This window comes from Pinus tabuliformis, chromosome 9 (genome assembly GCF_031772625.1).
Source record: "Pinus tabuliformis cultivar Carrire ecotype Pingquan chromosome 9, CPIR1, whole genome shotgun sequence".
NCBI lineage: Eukaryota > Viridiplantae > Streptophyta > Pinopsida > Pinales > Pinaceae > Pinus > Pinus tabuliformis.
In genome coordinates, this window is record NC_142307.1 from 1,519,808,640 (window position 1) to 1,519,814,639 (window position 6,000).

Consider the following 6,000-nt stretch of genomic DNA (forward strand, 5'->3'; position numbering starts at 1 on the left):
CCCACCTTCGTAGAGATCGACAGTCACTATGTTTAACGACGCCGAACACGTCTCTACCTAGACCTCTACTGTGTTTCGTTATGTTTCAAAGCGTTGTTATGTAAATTCAATTCGTTTTAGGTTGATCTTGCTTAGCAGTTTGCCTTTATGGATCACCACGTGATGTATGATACAACTCCTAAATGCAGTCTAAGAATGATAAGCAAGATTTTTCAATTCTTTCAACTTATGAAAATCTTAACTACTGAGGGAAAAGAAAGACATCATCTTTTCAAACAGATCATAGAGCACACACTGATGCACTTTCCTAAATCGACATGCAAACTGTCAAAATGCACATGCACAATGCAAGTATTTCTTTTCTTCTTCCTTAATGTTGATGTATTACAAAAAGAAAGCTGTTGTATGATTTCGAATTCAATTTCAAGCGAAAGCAAACAAGCTTTTGTCCAATAATCAAAAGAACACCTTAAGATTCACTCGTTTCAACACAAGAAATACTGAAATCCGAACCATATAACGAAAGAAAATGCTCAAGCAGCTATGAACAGCAATAAACTAGCTCTTAGAATCACAACGACACTTTATCACAGGTCTAGATCCAAGAGGCCACAGCAAGACTAGTTCACTTTCGCTACGGGAAACTGTGAATGAAAGTAAGAAATACAATAAGAACAATCACGGTTTCTTCACACAACTGAGGCGGCATGATGGCAAAGAAAGATAGTTTCAGATGGGTATACAGGTTGACAACAGGCTGCAAAAACAATACTGAAAACTGGGCAACAGAAGGCAGGGAACCCCAGTTGCACAATGCAAAACTGGTTCAGCGCAGGTGAGACACTGTCAATTTGACATTCAGCGCAGGTAGCCCCTTCGGGACCTGCGTTGCAGCGCAGGTAGCCTTCACTGCAGCTGCACTGAAGAGAAAACTCTCGTCTCTCTTTGGTTCCGGGTCACAGATTGCTCAAAAATCGACTGTTTTAGGCCAAATCAGAGGCTATCAACTAGGTATACACTAGAGGATGATTAAAGGAAGATGAACACTATCACAAAGAGCTAATAAGAGTCCTTGTGGATCAGCTCTTCAAATCATAAACATGCCCAGAACTGAGCTAGAGTAGCTGCCCTCTACTTTGCCTTCGAAGGATTCGAATGCAGTTCGATTCGGTACTCCCTTTGTTTAGGAAATGAATAGCAAGAAACACAAGCTACCAACAAGACACGATCCCCAGCGGAGTCGCCAGTCTGTTGTGGGGAAAAGTATCCAACACGGAATGACCCTATCCCACTCTAAGGGTGATAGTTCCTTAGCAACAGTCAAAGCAAAGCTATCTAAGGTTACTTCTTTATGACATGCAAAAGAGGAAAGGAAGAGATCCACTTACCGATGTCTTGCGCAAATGGTTGATCCAATCTTCTCTCTTTGCTGCTTGCTCCCAGCTCCTTGTCTTCTCACGGGCCCAGCTACACAAGATCCTGCAAACAAGACGAGAAAAGGAAACTACAAGAAGCATGCATTCATAATTGATTCAAGGATTAGCATAAATCAAATACGCAAGTAAGACAATACATCATTGAAACACATGCAGATAGAAGAACCTCAAATGCTTTATTAATGGAATAAAGTAAGGTTCAGGCGGTGATACAACCATAAGAGGCCCAATCCAGCATCACCTTCCCGACGGAAAGAAATCTCCTCTTCACCTCCCTCAAGCAATCACCCAATACTCTCAACTGTAAACCAACAGCAATTCTTTGCACAAAATTCCGGCCTCTAGATCCCATGGGATGAGATCCTTATATAGAGTTTTGGAGTGAAGATAAGTCAGCTTGATGTGTGACTGTTGTCCTCTTCAACCCCAGTTGTTCTTCAGTCCTTGAGTCCACTTGGAGATTCTACCTTCCACTCGGAGTTTTAGAACCTCTTACTCTTCACTTAGGCGAATCTTTTGATCCAAGTGTCATTTTGGAAGCTTCCTGGGCACTGACACATTGAGGAAAGATTCCTCCACATGTCCAAACTCGCTCAGCGTAGGTATCCTTTGATGAAGTTGACATTCAGCGCAGGTACACCATGGAGCAGTTGACATTCAGCGCAGATGCTCAGTGGAGCAGTTGCTATGATCCAAAATTGACCTGTTTTTGAGTGTTTTTCAGTGGAGAACTGATCTGAAGTGCTGTGGTTTGCTGACCTTGTTCCTCTAGGGGTAGGAACAACATGTTTAGGGACTTTGGATCCCTCAGATTATTGACATTTCATGCTTCATGCTGTAAGGCACAAAAATGTCTATAACAATAGTTTCAAGCTCCAAGGAGCCAGATGAAGTTTGCTTATCTCTAGGACCGGTTTGATTATTGTCTTAAGAAATTTGCTCGTCCCAAGAGGAAGCTTGATTTCAAGCCTCGCTCAACCTTTTTCGTTATGGAACAACACAATCTCATGAGGGAACAAGCACTGTCTCAATAGACTACCTGCCTCCCTCCCATTCAACAGTTCCACCATCACCCTGTGATGTTGAGGATCATGTTCACACACTTGTTTAACCTTCCATCTGAGCCCCCTCCGTTCTTTCCTAACATCGTTGGTGAACCTGCCATCCATGATTTTGCATGTGTGTCTTCATCTATCGATGCACCCATAGTTGATATTTCGCAGGACACACCGTATGTTAGCCCATCATCCAATAGTGGAGAGGACCGATCATTCATTGAAAATCCACTTGATCTTTCATCTTCTCTTTTTGGAAACGCAGAGGGTGAACATCCTTCCTTCTCATCTACCCCTCTGTGTGATTCGTCAAATCATGAGGATGTCGACCAACATCCTGAATTTTCTAATCTTTGTTGTTGTGATCTCTTCACCTCATCATTTGATCATGATGTTGATTCACTCGTTGTTAATCTGTCTAAGCCACCGGTCTATGAAGATCCATTTGTCAACGAAGTTGAAACCCCACAGACCGTTCAGGCACTTCAGCCGGAGCTGATGGTTATCTCAAGCGCTCGCTATCCTGATGTTGGTTTTGCTTCCGATCAAGAAATTTTTCAAACCCTCAAGGCTCCTCATCACTCATTTGTACGCACTCAAGATCAATCTAACACTTAGATCACACTTCCTCCACTCGAACTGCACGATCCCATTTCTCATTCATTGGGGGAGCCTTATATTGCAATCACTCGTGCGAGATGCAAGTTATCTTTCTTTCTTTCGTTTTCTTGCATGTCATAGTCAAGAGTGTGCTTGTGCTTCAAAGTGGCATGTAGTGTCACACAACACCATGATAAGTCCACGGACTATCCGAGATGCACATGCACTCACTTATGTCCCGTGGGCACTTTCAAACATGAAGTGTGGCTATCTTCATTGTTATATCTTTCTTGTATGATGGTTCACATGACTGGGTTACTCGTGGACCAAGCCTTCAACAACATGGGTCTACCAATGCGCCGATGGCTGCATTGGAAATATCACTTCACGTGATCAAGCCCATGCACTGTTAGTGTAGGGGTAGGAGTAGTGTTTTCTTTTAGTTGTTTGCTTGCATGTTTGTTCACTTTCATGATCTGATTGCTTGTTCGTTTACTTGATTTGCTTTCAGTTTTTCTTCCACTCTTGCTTTGCTTTGTTGATTGTTAGTTCATTTGCTTGTTTCGTTCATAGGTTAGTTCGCATGAAACCATGTGTGACAAATGAAACAAGCTAGGTAAAGTACAAGAGGTTTTTTACAACTATCACTACTTTGTTATCTCTCATCTTGCCTTTGTATGATGAGCTTGTTACTCTTAGTCCATGATACGTCGAAGAAAATACATACTCTTCAAAGTGAACCTTGGTGTAAACACAACGCTTGTGCGCTAACTAGTGTCACCTTCTCTAATCGATTGATTTTAGGTTAACACTTTTCAGCTCAGTCACGTAGAGTAAGGTGAGGGGGGAAACCTTAACAAGCACATCAGAGGTACAATAAACTACTTCTATGCTAGAACAAACCCTCTGCTCTCAATAAGTCATGATCCCTCTTCCTCCTTTGAACTGAATAAGTGCTATGCACAGTGAAAATGAAAAAAATGATAAGTAAAATAAAAATGAAAATGAAAAATGAATAAGGCGAAAGAAGAGAAAGGCTTCCTGCATAGGGAGGTGATGTAAGTAACTCCATTGGGGTATTGACCAGGCTCGTTGGCTACGGAGCCATGTTGTGTGCCTATGTGACTCCATCGGGGTACTGTTTAGGCCTGTTGACAGTGGAGCAACACAAGAGATGAAACTTAGACTCTGATAACTATACTGCTTTTGCACCTATATACCCCTCAAGCCCAATCAAAACAACTGTGTTGCCTTGTCTTGGAATTTGTGTCAATCGACCAAGAGTCTGGCAAATGCTACATATTACAATCAAGCTAGTGTTAAGCCAAGATGAGCTGAGAGTTGAAAAATACTTCCAGAGGTGTTAGACTTTGTTCTCACGAACAAGGTCCATTTAGAGAGCTTGAGTTCTACCAGTGTGTTGCCAAGTGTTGTAGTGGCTACAATCACCCTCCAAAACTTTTCCTTAGCCTGTTTTGGAGCCTCCCTACCAACGTTCACAGCAGCTTGCCTTGCTTCATTAAGTCCTCAAGCTTTAGTGTCTTTCTTGCTCAAAGGCGGCTTGTCGATCACAGTTTGATCTTTTCCCTTCGCAGGCTACTCACCCGGACTTGGTCCAGCTACAGGCTGAGAAAATTCCCAGTGAAATTTGTGCATTTCTGGAGGGCAACCAACCTTCTCTCCAGGAATTGCGCAATCCTTCCAGCCAACCCTCCCACTATGATTTGTGCAAATTTTTCCATCAACAGGATGTTTAGCCCAAGATTTGCACAAATCTGGGTAGCAGTCAGCTTCTTTGCCCATAAATTATGCAATCCCCTTAGGTAGTCAGCCCAGCTTGCAGTCAGAAATGTGCATTTTTCTCCAATAGTCAAGCAGTCGCTTGCATGTGCAACTGAGTTAACTAGTTCCCTCTAGGACCGAGAAAAATAGACTTGCATGCAAAAACTGCTTCTCCCAAGGCAACATGCAAAAGAATCCCTTGTTTCAGGGATCTATGTTTAGCAATTGGAAGTTACATGCAAAGAACAATTTAGATACCTCCCTCCAGGTGTCGCTTCCCCTAGATTTGTGGCATGTGCATCACAACCTCGATGTTATCAAAACTCATCAATCGGATGCTTCAGAACTTATTCCTCACATCAAACATGTGGCTCTGACATCCCACATCACATCTAGGAGAAGTCGGCACATTCACCTCAGTTGTTTTCGGGTAAGCTTGCTTCCGATGCCTTGTGCTGCATTTCTGTCGCTTTTTGGGCTTTCGCTTGTATGAGTATTGTTTTCTTGATTTCTGTGACTGCCTGCTGTTGTTTACATATATTCTAGCTTGTCCTAGATCTGTTTCAATTTCCATTTCTATCTCACTGTTGTTGCATGCATGAAACTATTTTGCATGGACGTTCCCCCAACTGATGAACGACCTCACCCACATGCATTTTGATCTATATGCTCAATCCTCCATTCATGTTTTGCATGCAATGTTTATCACTTCTTCTATCACTTAGTGTTGCCATGCATTTCATTGAATTACTTGCTTTTAGTTGCCCATTGATGATTCGGGCCAACCTTGGCTCGGTCTCTGCCTTCACTAAGGATGCATTGCGCAATCTGGAGAAAGAAGTCTCACCTTCCTCTCTAGATTTGTGCATTCTAGCCTAACGCTGGCCTACTGGACTAAATTGCGCATTTCTGGAGGTCAGTGGCTGTTTGGCTCAAAAATTTGTGCAAATCTGCCCCTGGGCTAGTAGTCCTTCCTAGCTAGGATTGCTCATTGCACAATCCCAGCAACCAACTGCCTGACTGGACTGTGCATTGCACAGTTCTAGGAGACAGTGAGTCTCTCAGCAACCCAGACTGTGCCTTGTGCAGTCTTGGTAGTCGGTCTCCCAACCTCTCGGCCGAAATTG